We start from the raw sequence: 17,469 nt of genomic DNA on the forward strand, positions 1-17,469 counted from the left end.
AAGGTAACAGGCAAGCTTATATAGAGTATTGTGGAGTTTTAGGATTGAAAGGGACAAGTAAATTCATCTATTTCAAATTTCCTCACAGACAATGAAACTGAAATCCAGAGAGATGGAGTGACCTTGCCCATGACTCAGAGAAAGTGACCAACCTATCAAGCCTAGGACCCCAGACTGCTATGAACACATCCACATGTACATGGTGTGGCCGCTCATTGGCTATCTGTGATGCTTAAAACTCATCGGGGCTCCTCGGGGCACAGGACTCCAGGACCAACTCTCCAGCACCGCCTCTCCATTGCCAGTTCTTGCTACCAAGTGCTGCCCTTCTTGGAGGGTTTTCATTTCCCAGTTTACGCTTTCAGCATAGAAGGTGCTATATTATATTCAAAGGCTTTTTGTCACTTAAGTAGTAAAATCTTAGATTTCTCTTTAGCTCTCACACCCAGCACACTGCCTGACAGAGAGCATTTGTGAAAGGGTGCATAACTATGCAGAAATGAAGTGATGTGCGCTTTTTATATGTACACCTAAAAGTAAACACTGTCAGAATTATCATGATGGAGGGAACCAGATTGTTGTCATCAAACACACCTAGATTCTGCATCATACAACCAGGTATAACCTCTTAGTCCCCCTTCAGATTATCCCAGAAAGATTAAACTGCAGCACTGCAAAAGTTCTGTATAATCATTACTGATAATATATCGTATAAAGTTAGAAATTCTCCAAATAAAAAAGTCTAAGAATATAATCTAGAAAAATATGGGGCCCTTTCCCAACCAGACTTCTGCTCCTTGAGAACTTTTTACCACAGTATATAGTATGAAAGGTGAGAAATGTTAAGAAAAAGATAATATCGGCCGGGCTTGGTGGCTCAATCCTGTAATCCCAGCACTTTGGGAGGCTGAGGTGGGTGGATCACGAGGTCAGGAGATTGAGACCATCCTGGTTAACGCGGTGAAACCCCGTTTCTACTAAAAATACAAAAAATTAGCTGGGCGTGGTGGCGGGCGCCTGTAGTCCCAGCTACTGGGGAGGCTGAGGCAGGAGAATGGTGTGAACCCGGGAGGCGGAGCTTGCAGTGAGCTGAGATCATGCCACTGCACTCCAGTCTGGGGCAACAGAGCGAGATTCTGTCTCAAAAAAAAGAAAAAGAAAAAAGAAAAAGAAAAAAGAAAAGAAAAGGATAATATCAAATTTGACATCTTGTAAGGCAATTTTCTTTGGAAATCCAGGTGACAAATCAGTCATTCTATTAAAAGACATGTTGGAATATCACTGTTGAATAGCCTTATTAGACATTTAAGCATATTCCTACTTCTAATCCTGCCAGCTCTTCAGTCTTATGTGTATAGGAGTCACTATTTGAAGATATATTTGCTTTTTATAGGTTTAATTCTTTACTGAGAGAAACATGAAGCAACAACTATGTCTGCCTTTTGTACCCAACGTCTATGAAAAATGCTTGCCACACATTTGAAACTCAATTGTTGAATGAATGAATGAATGAACTAGACTCAATCTAAACAGCATTTTAAATTTGGTATAACAGAATAATATCAATCTCGACACAATTATGCTGCTAAAAGAATCTGTTTTCCATCAAAACTATTTTAATTTTCCAGTCCTAGTAAGTACAGATTTTAAACTCAGGGGGTTTCCTGCCAGTTTTTCAGCTACCTTATCTGGTCATTTAGTTTTCCTTCCCTCCCTCCCTTAAACCTACCTTTCTTTTTTCCTTTTTTCTGTTCCTCCTTTTACTTTTTCTTTTTTGAAAAAAAAAAAAAATGACCTTCATTAAACGAGGTCACTGTTTATCATTATTGATTTCTAGATATTTATCAATAGCTTTTTCAATATTATTTTGTTATACCAAATTTAAAACATTTCACACCAACTTGTTACACTGTTTAGACTGAGTTTAGTTCATGCATTCATTTATTCCCCAAATCTACCTCAGCTTCCTAAGTAGCTGAACTACTGGCATATGCCACATACCACTGAACCCACTAAATTTCTTTAAATTTTCAGTAGAGATGAGGTCTTGCTATGTTGCTTGGACTGTATCAATAGCTTTTAATACAGCTCACTTTTGCTTCCTTACTGCCTAAGCCAAACTTAAATGTAAAATTCTGAAGATAAACCTTAAATATATCTTAAAATGAATATGTTAACATCAGACTTTGTCAAGTTAGATTTAACAACGCCACTTCGACTTCTAAATCATGGTGTATCTTTGCATTGAAATATCTCTCAACTGCTTACTTATTAGTAATTTTTAAAATATTAAGTTTCTATTATTTCTTTCTTTTTTTTTTTTTTTTTTTTTTTTTTTTTTTGAGATGGCGTCTTGCTCTGTCACCCAGGCTGGAGTGCAGTGGTGGGACCTTGGCTCACTGCAACCTCCGTCCCCTGGGTTCAAGCGATTCTTCTGCCTCAGCCTCCTGAGTAGCTGGGACTACAGGCACGCACCACCACACCTGGTTAATTTTCGTATTTTTAGTAGAGACACGGATGGTTTCACCACATTAGCCAGGCTAGTCTCCAACTCCTGACCTCATGATCTACCCACCTCAGCCTCCCAATGTGCTGGGATTACAGGCATGAGCCACTGCACCACGCCTGGGCAAGAGGTTATACATCTAAATTACAAATCATAGCCAAAAAGAGGGACAATTTTTACTAGGTTTTCCCCCCAGTATGTAAATACTGTGTATGTGATTCATACAGGATATCGCCAGTGGATTTTAGGCAAGTAATAGCCCTTTCAAATTAACTGCTTCTCAAACTACTCATTTGTTTCCTAGGATTAGAGGGTGGAAATCCTTATTTTGGTATTCACTTACTAAACCTTTCATGTCCAATTTTTACTTGACTTAAATGTTATTTCTCCAAGATTTTAACTCCCTTGCAATCCAATAATACTATTGAGTATTTTTCCTTTCTTAACTGTGATTACATCTGTCACCTATATGCTCATTTATTTATATGCGTTTCTGCCTTTATATGTATTGTTTTCTGACACTATCGCTGACCTCAAATAAAGTAACATTTTATTTCTGTGGTCTTTACATTCTTTTTGCTCCTTGATTTTCTTTGCTTCTAAGTTTGATTTTAAGACTAAATTATGTTTTTTCTACTTCATCAACTTTGTGGAAATATGATTCCTTATTTAGATGCACTTTGACTGAATAAGCCATAATCCTAGCATTAGATGAAATAATTCTACATTATAACAAATTAATTGAAAAACATTATATAAATAAATTATATCTGTACATACATACATACATACATAATAGGGACATGTGTAGATTACATACTATATAAATGATTTATCACATATGACATTGGTAGTGTGCTTCATGTTGAAAAACATTATATAAATAAATTATATCTGTACATACATACATACATAATAGGGACATGTGTAGATTACATACTACATAAATGATTTATCACATATGACATTGGTAGTGTGCTTCATGTTTAGCAAGAACTTTCATACACTATACCATCTGCTTTTCATGATACCTCATAAAGAGGGTATGGTATGTTGAATGCCCATTTTAAAATGAGGAAACTGAAGCTTAGGAAGGACTGGCTGAGATCACATAGATGACTCTGTCAACTGTTACAGGAACTCATTTTTTTTTTCCTAAGGATGATCTTCCCTTCTACTATGCTATGCTGCATATACTTAAACTCCCCATGCCCACAGCAGCAATCTCCCTATAACAAAAAATTCACAGACTCAGTTAAAGGCTTGCTTATGCAACACAATGTTTAATTCAATAAAATAAATTATTTGCCTTGATATGGGGATTTTCATAGGACTTCACCTGCCACTCAATCTCTTTATGACAAGAAGTGCATAGTGTATCACTTACTTACGAGGTGTCTAATATTCTAGTCATGTGTGGCTCTAAGAACCTGTACCATTATTTAGTTTTTAGATAAATGCTTCCTTCTTTGTTTCGTTTTCCAGATATTTTAATTACCAGGCTTCAATTGTTTATAAGTGTTTACAAAGAACCTATGGCATACAAGTAACTAACCTGAGACCCACGGAGGCTACCAAGCCACAGCCCAGCCTCTGCCCCTCTCTCCAGCTCTCCGACCTTCTCTCCCATGACTGTCCTCTGCTCACTCTGCTCCAGGCATACTGTCTCCCTATTCTCACATAAGCTTGCCAGACATACACACAGGAGAAAGACATGTATCCAAATAACTACATTTGTATAAAGCTTCTCCTCTTTACAAACCTGATAGCTAATGCCTTGCACATGGCAGGAATTAAGAAATCTGTTATCACAAATTGAAGTACCAGATGTGGAATAAAAAAGTTCATGCTAAATGCTAATATTCCCCAAACTGTGAGATATATACACACTAAAGTGTAATACATGGATACTGCTATTTCTAATAATAAACAAAAGAAAAAAGATTAACTGAGATGCTAATATGTCTTTAATACCTCTACAACACTTAATAAACTTGTAGTAATGAACAGGTTTCAGGCTCACAGCCTTTTGAGGGTATGAATATATGGCTAGAAATTTTAAAATATTATTTTGTATTCATTCTTCTATTGATGGTGAATGATACTAATTATATACTTAGGGTTCTGAGTTTTGGCGGGGGTTGTTTTTATGTTAAAGATTAAATGCTTATAGAGCATTGATAACATAGGTAATGTATAAAAAGTAACTGTAAAACACCTGTATACCTGGACTCCTGCGTAGTTTCCTGTGCAGCCCTCCCAGACAATCCGTTACTCTGTCTAAATTTGCATTTTCCATATTAATAATGAGAATATTTTCACATGTTCACTGGACCTTCATGCTTCCTATTTGTGAAATTCTGTTTGTGTTAATTTCCCATTTTCTTATACGGCAGTTTGCATTTTTCTATCAGTTTCTGGCTGTTTCTCACATAGTTTTGGAAACTATTAATTTTTCTAGTTATATGTATTATAAATTCATTTTATAACCCTGTAGTTCTTGTTTTCACTCCCTGTACGATAACGTTTGGTAAACATAGATTATTTTTAACGTTGCTGAACATATTTTGTGATTTATATTATGTGGTCTTGTTTACAAAATCATTCCCTTACAGAAGGTGATAAAAATATTCTTTTATTTTACCAAAAGGTTTATGGTTTTGCCTTTCACACACCCATCTTTAAACCACCTGTAACTAATTTTTATACATGTCAGTAGAGGTTCAATTTTATTTTATTCCATATAGATAATGAGTTGAATACTTTATCCATTTCCCCACTAATGTGCAAAGGCAGTTCTATTCTATACTGAGTTTTATAAATTTAATACCTTTTTTGGAGAAATCTCTGTGTGGTTCTGTGAACTAACACTGCATAATCCTAATTACTGCAGATTTATTATAAATTGACCAGAAAATGAGACAAATATTTTTTTCTGCCTATTCTTTTTCTTCAAGAGTATCTTTGTCATATGACTTTTCATTCTTCTATACACGTTTTGGAATCTGCTTATCAAGTTCCAAAAAATAAAAATATATAAAAAAATATTTTAATGGCCAGGCATGGTGGCTCACGCCTGTAATCCTAGCACTTTGGGAGGCCGAGGTGGGCAGATCACGAGGTCAGGCGTTCGAGACCAGCTTGGCCAACACAGTGAAACCTCGTCTCAATAAAAATTAGCTGAGCATGGTGGTGTGCACCTGTAGTCTCAGCTACTTGGGAGGCTGAGGCAGGAGAATCACTTGAACTCAGGAGGTGGAAGTTGTGGTGAGCCAAGATCACGCAACTGCACTCCAGACTGGGAAACAGAGTGAGACTTAGTCTCAAAAAATATATATATATGTGTGTGTGTGTGTATATATGTATATAAATGTATATATGTATATATATGTATATATGTATATATATGTTTATATATGTATATAAACATATATTTTAAAACCTATTGAAATTTTCATTGGAATAGCACTAAATCTATAGATCAATTTAGAGATAATTGACAGACTTACAGTACTGAGTCTTCCCGTCCATGAACAAGTTATATCTGATCATTTGTTCAAGTCTTTTAAAATATTTCAGCAATGTTTTATCATTTTTTCCATAAATGTCTTATATATTTTGTAATATTGATTTCTAAGTACCTAATTTTTTCTGCCTATCATAAGTGGGATTATTTTAAAATGTGTATTTTCTAGGTTTTGCTAGTGAATAAAAATCCAGTTGACTTAAATGTGTTGATTTGGTACCCAGCAACTTTGCCAAAGTTTTATTGTAATAATTTGTGTTTAGATTCTTTGGGCGTTGTTTTACATGCAAACATATTATCTGTATATGACAGTATAATCTGTATATTTTCAATTTTTTCTAATACTCAAATTCATTTTGATTTTATCTTAGCTTATTGGCTACATCACCCAGCATGCCTTAATAGTAATTTTAATTATAAAATACTAATTAAAATTTCCCCACAAATTATATTGTAAGTATAATAATATAGTTACATTACAACATATATATTATAATTATAGTTACATTATAATTATATTATAAAATACATAACTATATTATAAAATAATGGTTATATATATAACTATTATTTACAATGTTTGCTTAAGATAATGTTTTAAAACGTTTTTATCAGGGTAAGGGAATTCCTGCCTATTCTGGGTTTAGTGTTCTTTTTTAACCACGAAAGTATGTTAAATACAGTTTTTCCATTGACTTTCGAGATAAAAATATAATTTATCTCTTTTAATCTATTAATGTGGTAAATTAAATTAACTGATTTCCTGAAATTGAACCCACCTTGCATTCTTGTGATAAACCTATTTCAATTATAATATATTCTCTTTTTTATACATAGATTTAGCTACTAATACTTTGTTCAAAATTTTAAAATGCAAAATCATGAATAAAATTGACCCACATTTCTCTTTTTCAGTATTTTTGTCTGGTTTTGATATCAGGATCATATCAGATTCAGTAAATGAACAAGGGTATTTTCTCATTTTGTATTTTCTGGCACAGTTTTGAAATTATGTGCATGTTTAGGGGGACTCATTTTGAAAGCCACCTGAGCCTAATATTTTGTTTATAGGAAAGATTTTCAACAATTTATTAAATTCTTTAATGTTTATTGAATTATTACACTTCTCTCTTTTTTTCTTGAGCCATTTTTGGTAACATATTATTCTAAGATGGTTTCTATATACTATAACTTAAATTCTCTACTATTAGCATAAAGTTACTCATAGTATTCTTTTTTCTTCTATTTTCATTTGGCATTTTTTGTAAAATTTTAATTGGGAAGTAAATTACATATAGTAAACTGTAGTCATCTTAAGCATACTGCTTGGTGACATTTCAGACATTACTCACCGGTGTAACCAACACATAGAGAAGATATGAAACACTTCCAGCATTCAGGTAACGCCTTGCTTTTCCTTACCTGTTGATAGGATCCCAGAAGTAACTACTCTGACTTTGATCATCATAGATTAGTTTTGTCCAACCTTAAACTTTACCTGAATAAAGTCATTTTGCTCCTTATTATCTCAAAAAAAGTTATTGCATTCTTTTTATAGTCATTTTGATACGTACAATGTTTCTCCTATTAGCTTTTTAACTTCTGCAAGTACAAAGTAAGGCTCCCCTTTTCATTATTAATATTATCTCTGGTTCTTTTTACTGATTAATCTCACCAGAAGTTTGTAAATTGTGGCAGTCTTTTCAGAAAACTAACTTTGTCCTTCGTTGGCCTCCTTGTTGTTCATTGTTTCTTTGCTTTCTATTTCATTACTTTTGTTCTTCGCTTTATTGCTTGCTTGCTTTCTACTTTTTATGGGTTTATTTTGTTGTTCTATTCTTAAGGTCTTAAGTTGATATATCTCAGTGATAGTATGCTTTATTTTCTAATGTATATTTTTATTTTCCAACAACTTCCCTTCTAAGTGGTGCATTTAGTTATATCTCAAAACTTTTGAAATGTATTTATCCTTCAATTTTTGCATTTTTAATTTCTATTTTCATGCCTTCTTTGTTCAATGCATGTTTTAAACTTTAAAATGCATGATTTTAAGATATTTTTTTCATTTATAATTTATTTGTATTATAGACAGAGAACGTGATTTGTGTGATTCTCAGGTTTTAAGTTTGTTGAGATAAGCTTTATGATAGGAAGCACTGAAGGAGACCAGCTGAGATTTAATATAGTTTGGCCTGGAGAAAGGATGCAGGAGATGCAGATAGAAGAGAAATTACAAATGAAGAATCAATGGCTCCTGGGGAGTGACTGCCCTAACAGGTTAGGAGAACAAGAAACATACAGGAAACAGAAACGAAGTTTCAGGCAGGAATGACCAGGAGAAAGATGAAACACTGTCCAAAATGGGAGAAAAACGAAATTATAGTTGGAGTTGATTAAAGGGCTAGCAGAAGCTTCAACTGGTAATGTGAAAAAGGAAGCTGAAAATTTAAGACTGGGAGTTAAACAGAGGTTGAGAATTGAAACTTCATATTTTGCTTATCTGTATGGGATAATAATGAGGTAATAGGAAATAGGAATTCCTATTTCAGAATAGAAAGGCAGGTTAAAAATAGAATCTTTAGAAACATGCACATTTAAAAGGTAAAAAAGCATTAAAAGGTTTTTAAAAGTATAAATAAGGGGAATCAGCTATTCAGGCTTTTTAAAAGCCTTTGGCAAGATTCTTATAATTAGGCTGTTAAATTTCTAGAAATACAAAGTACATGTACTAGAAAACTACATCTACATCATGTGCTAGGTAGAGCAACACCGTAATAAGAGATCCAGAGATCCAGAATATAGCTTTCAGTTTTCTTTCATCATTTAAAATAATCTTGACTAGATATTTACTAATCTCCATCTTGACAAAATCTCAGCCAAAAATGTGAAATGTTCCTCCTAGACAGAGTTCTATGATGACACAAGATGATTCCAAACTCTTTTGGCCTAGTACCAAAAGGATAAATATTATTATGTGCAATCAGCAATCTGAAATACAAAAACATTACTATTTTTGAATTTCATTAAGTTCTAAAAAGTCATTGTAACCATATGAAAAATATCAACAAAAGGTCTAGAAGTGGAGAAGTACAGAAAATCTAGGAATGGTAGATGCAGCATATTCAACAATGGGGGCAATGATCAATATGAAGTGATCACGGAACTGGGTACAAAGCATGGATGCAAGGCACCTGCTCCCACATTCCAACCCATGGTACTAGTGCCAGGGCCGTGGACTCCCTGGTCTATTACTTTGTAGATGGCAAAAAAATATTGAATATAACAACAACAATACAGATTGGACTTGGCAGAGCAACTCACTGTCTTTCAAGAACATCTTGAACCTTATCAATTTATTTGGTCCTGTAAATTTTCTACTTAATTTTTTAAATACTGTCTCTTTAGAGGGAGCTTAACCCATTCAGTTTTTGCTCTTTGCATATTTACTTAGCAAAACTTAGTAACAGCAATTTGAAATGAAAACTTTAAAATATTTTTTATCAATCTGTTTTTTTCAGCCTCATAGGGAAATTTTGATGAAGAGAACACCACAAAACAGAACTCTGGGACTTGAGTAGGTTCTGAATTGTCACCATGTACATTTCCATCTTCCATACAAGAACCATAAAAAAATATTGATTCTAAGACACTTAAAACAGATCTTCATATTAAAGATGAACTTTGGATTGTTACAAACTTCAAACCGTTTCATGTATTTTAATATTTTTAGATCAAACCTCACTTTATTAAAATAGTTTTAGGCAAAATGACCTATATTCATATGTATTAGTAACTAGATGTACCTGAAAAAGAAGCATACCCTATTTTTTGTTACTCTGAAGGACTTACACTGTATTCATTTACTCAACTAACATTTATTGAGCCCTTATGATAAGTTGATGGGCATTCAGAGATGAGAAAGGAAAAGAAGGAAATAAGGACTTTTTTTCTTGATACAGGGTCTCACTCTGTTACCCAGGCTGGAGTACAATGATGCTATCACTGCTCACTGCAGTCTTGAGCTCCTGGGCTCAAGCAATCCTCCCACTTCAGCCTCCTGAGTATCTAGAACTACAGGTGTGCACCACTACACCCAATTAATTTTTCATTTCTGTAGAGACAGGATCTTGCTACGTTGGCCAGGCTGGTCTTAAACTCCAGGCCTCAATGATCCTCTCACCTCAGCCTCCCAAAGTGCTGGGATTATAGGCATGAGGCATCATGCCTGGCCAAGTGAACAAATAATGACATTTTTAAAAGAAAATCCTAAGGGGGAGACCGCCTTTGATAAGGTTTTCAGGAAGGCCCACCTGACAGATGAGAAAGAGCCAGCAGAACAGATAGGCTGCTTGGGAAGAGCAGCTCAGGTGATAAAGTAGGGAAGCAGCACATGTTCAGAACCTGGGCAGAGTCAAGAAGGAAGAGTCACTAGAAGGAAGTGAGAACAGCCTGCCACAGCCAGAGAGCCCATGACTTGTAAGCAGGTGCGGCATTGGGGTTCATGTGAGAAAGCTGGAAGCCACAAAAAAATTGTAAGTGGCTTCATTTAATTTACAAGTCTACGCTTCCAACTGCAGCATGAAGAATGGACTGGAAACAGGCAGAAGACGAAGGACAGGATCTGTTAGGAAGCTACTGTGGTATCCAGAAGAGAAACAATTGCAGCCTAGACGAAGATTATGGCTTTGGAGGTATACAGAAGTGGATGAGATATTTGAAGATACTTATTGGAGGTGGAATCAACAGTATTCACTGGTGGATTGAACATGGAGAATGAGAGGAAAAGAGGCATCAGGAATGATTCACAGGTTTCTTGCTTGAGTCATTGGATGTAGAGTGGTTCCTTTTACTAAAACAATGGTAGTCTGGAAGAGGAAAACGTTTCAGGAGAGAAAACCAGGAGTCTAGTGTATACATATGACACTTCAGACAAAGGTTTCCTGGATGAAAAATCTAGGTGGTCATTTGTCCTGCAAAAATAAGAAGATATTTTGGGAGGGCCACCAGGCACATTTAAGCTCCCCGGCATGACACCCATGCATTGAGGCATTTGCCTAATATGGGCCTGGCACTGTCAGAGGTACCAAAAATATGAGACTGAGTAAGTTCTTGCCCCAGGAAATTAATCAGAGGAAAAGACAATGTAATAGATAATCATAAAGCAGTGTAACAATTTTCACAGGATATTTACTCCATATTATCTGCACAGGGCATTGAGGGGATAGGGAGATGCTTGGGATGGAGAGTCAGGCTCATAGGCAGCCTTCTAGAACAGTTGATCTCCAAAGAAGGGATAAGCTGGACAGCCTTCTGCAAGGTGCAAGACAGTCAAGAGGAGAGAGGTTATTCGGGGAGAAGGAACAGGACAGCCTCAGTAAGACACAGAGGCAATATGCTATGTGTGGTTAATTAAAGTGCTTCCCATTATAGAACAAGGAGAGGGCAGGGAAAAGAAGGGGAAGCCGAAACCTGAAGGGTCCTGTATTTCACAATAAAAGGATTATTATATCATCCTATGGGGATGGAGGTCCAGAACACTAACAATGCTCCAAATAGGAAGGGACATGCTAGACAGATTTGTGTTTTAGATGGATGGTTCTGGCAGTGGTGTGGAGATGGATTTGAAAATGATGAGACTCAAGTCGGAAAGACAAAATGAGGCTGCTTCCGTTGTTTAGGAAAAGAGGATCAGAGATTGAACTTAAAATGTGGTAAGGGGATGGTGGGAGGAGTTGATTCAAGAAAAACAGTTGGCTGGGTGCAGTGACTCATGTCTGTAATCCCAGCACTTTGGGAGACCAAGGCAGGAGAATCACTTGAGCCCAGCCTGGTCAACATAATGAGACCTCGAGCCCACTAAAAAAAAAAAAAAAAAAAAAAAATTAGCTGGACATGTGGTGCATACCTGTATAGTTCCAGCTACTCAGAAGGCTGAGCCAGGAGGATTGCTCAGGAGGTTGAGGCTGCAGTGAGCCATGATCCCACCACTGTACTCAAGCCTGGGCCACAGAGTGAAACCCTGTCTCAGAGAAAAAAAAAACCATCTCTACTAAAAATGCAAAAAAAAAAAAAATTAGCCAAGCATGGTGGTGCATGCCTGTAATCCCAGCTACTCAGGAAGCTGAGGCAGGAGAATCACTTGAACCTGAGAGGCGGAGGTTGCGGTGAGCCAAGATCACACTATTGCACTCCAGCCTGGGCAACAAGAGTGACATTCCATCTCAACAAAAAGAAAAGAAAAATAGCTGACACTCAAAGAACACAGGTTTGAACGGCGTGGGTCCACTTATATGTATGTTTTCTGCCTCTGTCACCCCTAAAACAGCAAGACCAAACTCTCTTCTTCCTCTTCCGCAGCCTACGCAACGTGAAGACAATGAAGATGAAGGCCTTAATGATGTTCCACTTGCACTTAATGAACAGATCTTCTCTTCCTTATGACTTTCTTTATAGTATTTTCTTTTCTCTGGTTTACTTTATTGTAAGAATACAGTATGCAAGACATATAACTAACAAAGTATGTGTTAACTGACTGTTTATGTTATCAGGAAGTAGGCTATTAGTAGTTAACTTTGGAGGAAGTCAAAGTTATATGCAGATTTTTGACCGAGTGAGGGGTCAGTGCCTCTATTTCCAGGAATGTTCAAGAGTCGACTGTACTCATGAGCTGCAGTCAAGATGGCCTGATGACCAAACGATGCGGAGTAGAAAGGAAGTGACTGAGAAGATCAATGGATCTATAGGTGAAATAGAAAACATAAGAAAAAAATGCAGGTTTAGAGGAAAGGTGCTGAGCTCAATTTGGGACCCACTGAGTTTGAAGTTCAAGGGAACGTGTGAGTGGATATGTGTAGCAGGCAGCTGTTTATATGAGCCTGAAGCTCAGTGCGAAGAAGTGAGTTGGAGATACCATTACTTTTTAAAATTAGCTTCAGCCTGGGCACAGTGGCTCACATCTGTAATCCCAGCACGTTGGGAGGCTGAGGCAGGTGGATTGCTTGAGCCCAGGAGCTCAAGAACAGCTTAGGCAACATGACAAGCTGATCTTGGACTCCTCATGGCAAGCTTGTCTCTACAAAAAATACAAAAAATTAGCCAGGCGTGGTGGCATGAGCCTGTAGTCCTAGCTACCCAGGAGGCTGAGGTAGGAAGATCACCTGAGCCTGGGAGGTCGAGGCTGCAGTAAGCCATGATCGGACCACTGCACTACAGCCTAGATGACAGAGTGAGACCCTGTCTCAAATAAATAAATAATAAAATAAAATAAAATTAGCTTCATTGAGGTGTAATCCCCATAAAATCCCCATAAAAATAATAAACCAATTTTATCAAGCCTGTAATCCCAGCACTTTGGGAGGCTGAGACGGGCAGATCACGAGGTCAGGAGATCGAGACCATCCTGGCTAACACGGTGAAACCCCGTCTCTACTAAAAAATACAAAAAACTAGCCAGGCAAGGTGGCGGGCATCTGTGGTCCCAGCTACTCGGGAGGCTGAGGCAGGAGAATGGCGTAAACCCGGGAGGCGGAGCTTGCAGTGAGCTGAGATCCGGCCACTGCACTACAGCCTGGGCGACAGAGCGAGACTCCGTCTCAAAAAAAAAAAAAGAAAAAATAATAATAATAATAATAAACCAATTTTAAATCTGGTGAGTACTGATAAATGCATGCAGTCATGTAACCACCACAGGCATCAAGATAAAGAGTGTTCCCATTAGCCTCCAAAAGTCCCCTCCTGTCCCGTGGAGATACTACTTGGAGGGCAGTCAGTAAAAGGCGGTTGTTCAAGCTCTGGGAGTGAATCCCCATGGAGGGGATATGCAGAGTGAGAGCAATGAAGGGAAACAAACCTACAGGAAGGGGCTAGCAAAAGAAGGAGAGGCCACAGGGCATTCACAGAGGCAACCAGGAAGTCAGGAAGGAAGACAGAGGTCCCATAAAAGTGGACTGGCCAACAGTGACAAGTGCTTAGAGACAATAATAACTAACATACACTATCTTTTTTTTCTCTAAGTACATTGCATTGGTCAATCAGGCCAGAAGAGCCCTTAGGGTCAGTTGCAATAAAGTGACAAATACGCAGAAGATCCTGTGCAATGGGTGAGGTAACTGAAGGAGAAGAGAAAGAAGACAGGAGTACCAAGAGGATGCTATAGAAAAGACGGGGATTCAACTGCAGCTAGAGGAAAGTGCCATGCGATCGTGGAAAGACAACCCTGAACCTAGAGTTAGGACCTGGACTCTTACCCCTTGCCTACCACTCACTGGCTGTGCAATCTTAGACAATTCTCTATTTACTGGGCCCTGTTTCCTTGTCTGTAAAATAAAGTGGCTGAGTCAGATGGTCTACACTGTTCCTTCCGTTTTGATTCTGTGGCACCCTATGCACATCTCACAACATGGAGATCATGAGGATAATGGTAATGCTGGCAAGAGCAATTTCAAAGGACTGCTGGGGACAGTGTGAATTGAAATGTGAGTAAATAGTTGCTCAGAGAAACTTGACTATGAAGCACACCAGAAAAAGGAGGCAGAAGAACATGTGTTTCCAAAATCTACTGTAGAACTTATGAGACAACATTCTGAGGTCCAGATGGCGCATCCCCTGAGTAGACAATGCCCACGAACTCCAGAAGAATCAACATTTATTCAACATATAGTAAATGTCAATAACTCTGCAAGGTGCTTCATGTGTGGAAAAAGCTAGAGGGCCAGTGTTCTTCTGGTCCCCAATTAATCTTACCATCTCTGGAATCATTTATTGTAGGTTACGTGTAAATTTGTATCACACTCAACCTTTGAGGAGCAAAGAAAAATGAATAGGTTCTCAAAATATTTTATTCAAAACAAAATCTTCATTGCAAATTTAGATTAATAATCTGAGGATTGTGGCACAAAGAAAACATTTTTCAAACTATATCAAGAACAGAAAACCAAACACTGCATGTTCTCACTCATAGGTGAGAACTGAACAATGAGATCATTTGGACTTGGGAAGGAGAACATCACACACCGGGGCCTATTATGGGGGGGGGGGGGGGGATAGCACTGGGAGTTATACCTGATGTAAAGGACGAGTTGATGGGTGCTGACGAGTTGATGGGTGCAGCACAGCAACATGGCACAAGTATACATATGTGACAAACCTGCACGTTATGCACATGTACCCTAGAACTTAAAGTATTATTATAATAATAATAAAAAGAAAACATTTTTCACAAATTCAGAAAGCATGAGGCAAAAGAAATGGGATTCAAACTCAGATCTGTCTTCAATTTCAAATCTCTCCAATACATAATGGCTACCAACTATTATCCTTCTTTTAGTGTTGCATGCCTTGTCTTTCATCCATTTTCTGGATTGCAGGGTTTTATATAGTACTTATCCTTCCCAGATTTATATTTAAGTTTAAATCCCTTTTAATTACGTATCCTAGTCTCAATCAAATAATATTCTTTTTAGTCTTTGAAAGATGTATATAAATGTTTACCAATATTCTATGTGATTCTAAGTCATGGTCCAGAAAAATCTAACCTTGTTCTTGACCACACCTGTGTATCCAGGTTTTATTATCTCCTGTGATTTTCTTTTCAGTTCTGGAGTCTCACGCCTCAGCAAGAAAAAGAGATGAAAATACCACCTATGTTGCTAAGTCCTTCAATTCCTACCCAGGGCATCTAAGTCAATAGACATATATGTCACATTTCTTTTTGTGATAAAATTTATTCCTATATGATATACCGGGCTTTTGACAAAGACTTATATAATAACATTTCATTTTACCTAATCTGGAAAAAATGCACAAACAACTCAAAATGAGAACTTATAGTAATTTAACTTGGCTAATAAAGAGTGTGAACAAATGAGTATTTATTTTGTATTTTTCTTGCTGACACATTATTTTTAGGCTTCTTTTTGTAGAACTTTTTGTACATTTAGATAATTTTCTATATTAGTCTAAATAATATGGTACATTTTTAATTGTAGAAGGTATCACATAAAATTTTATAACAAATAGTATGAGTTTAAAAATGGCGATAGTAATGATGATTAAAATGTTGAACAAATAGTGAACTTCTAAGGCACAAAGAAATATTTGAAACTAAATCCTAATATCTCGTCAATTAAGCATATCACTCTAAGCTCTTATTAATCAGGTTTCATAAGGAGGTACTCGACTGCATAGTCATTTTTGACCCTTAGTCATTAGGTGCTTTAAAAATGCAATTGTAAAACTTAAAGTATTTTTTAAAATATTTGAAGTATTATCTTATGTAAGTGTAGGATAAAGATAGGCTTTCTAAATATCACTAAGATTTTAGGTGTCATTTGAGCCTTAATGATAAATTCTCATCAAGTAACTCTAACCAACTTAATGTGTAAATACTATTTTTATGTCCTCATTTGTTTCTGAAATATTTCCTCTTAGACGCTATTACAATATATACCAATTTATAAATATCAGAAAAAACAAACCATGAACAGATAAGACGACACAGGCATATGCCCTTTCATAAACAATCTACTAAGAAACAAGAGAGTCCAGCTATGCTGCATTTAAAATGCACAAGCCAACACCACAAACACACACACAGACACACAGACTAATGCAGTCATTTAAAATCACCTTTATACGCTTTGTAAATTAAACATGAATATCAATCTCTTGTAGGCATATGTTAAGCATTACAAAATAAAAACAAAGGAGAAGAGTAATTTTCTGCCTTAATGTTTTAAGAATTCTCATTCACAAACATTTAAAAACATGAGACATTTTGGGGACAACGGAGAAAATTTAAATGTGAACCTCTTACAGACGGTATTACGGGATTACTTAATTTCCTTTTTTAATTTAGTGAATTGCTTTAGCTAATGATGTCATAATTGAACAAAAAAAATACACTTATTCTTAGGAGATGGCATGATACCTGCAACCTTCTTTCATGTGGCTCAAGTTGATTTTAAAAAGGGGTGCAGAGAGAGAGAAAACGCAACAAAACATTCTTATCTGGAGGATCTGGGATACCCAAACACAGGCACACATACGTGTTCGCTGTGTTGGTCCTTTAACTTTTCTATAGTTTAAAAAATTTCAAAGTAAAAACTTGGAAAACCCTCATTTCATATGCTTTTAACTACTATTTGTTTCAAAAGAAACAATTTGATCCAACCCATGAGCTATGAGCCATCATCAAAGCTACGTTCTTCCAGCTGTCCTCAGCAGTTTGAAAGGATTTCATGTATTTAAATAAGTGAAAAGTGCAGACTTACTTGGGCAGTGGAGAAGGGGGAAAGTGGCTTCAAAGTTTGGGAGTTTGCCTGCCACACAGATGCCACATTTTGTGAGGCCAGGCTCTGTCTCAGTCTTCTCAGCTCTCCCCTGCCAGCTGACTGATGGCTATCTGCAGGGAGCCACAGGGGGGCCTCCACCGGGGTGT

The 17,469-nt window shown here is 36.8% G+C and overlaps 1 protein-coding gene across 5 annotated transcripts in view; it reads right to left on the bottom strand.

The window, feature by feature from the left end:
* The window catches only part of ZNF521 (zinc finger protein 521), a 292,767-nt gene that overhangs the window by 146,458 nt on the left and 128,840 nt on the right, over window positions 1-17,469 (bottom strand). The window lies entirely within an intron of this gene.

The sequence above is a fragment of the Papio anubis genome, chromosome 19, assembly GCF_008728515.1.
Source record: "Papio anubis isolate 15944 chromosome 19, Panubis1.0, whole genome shotgun sequence".
Classification (NCBI taxonomy): domain Eukaryota; kingdom Metazoa; phylum Chordata; class Mammalia; order Primates; family Cercopithecidae; genus Papio; species Papio anubis.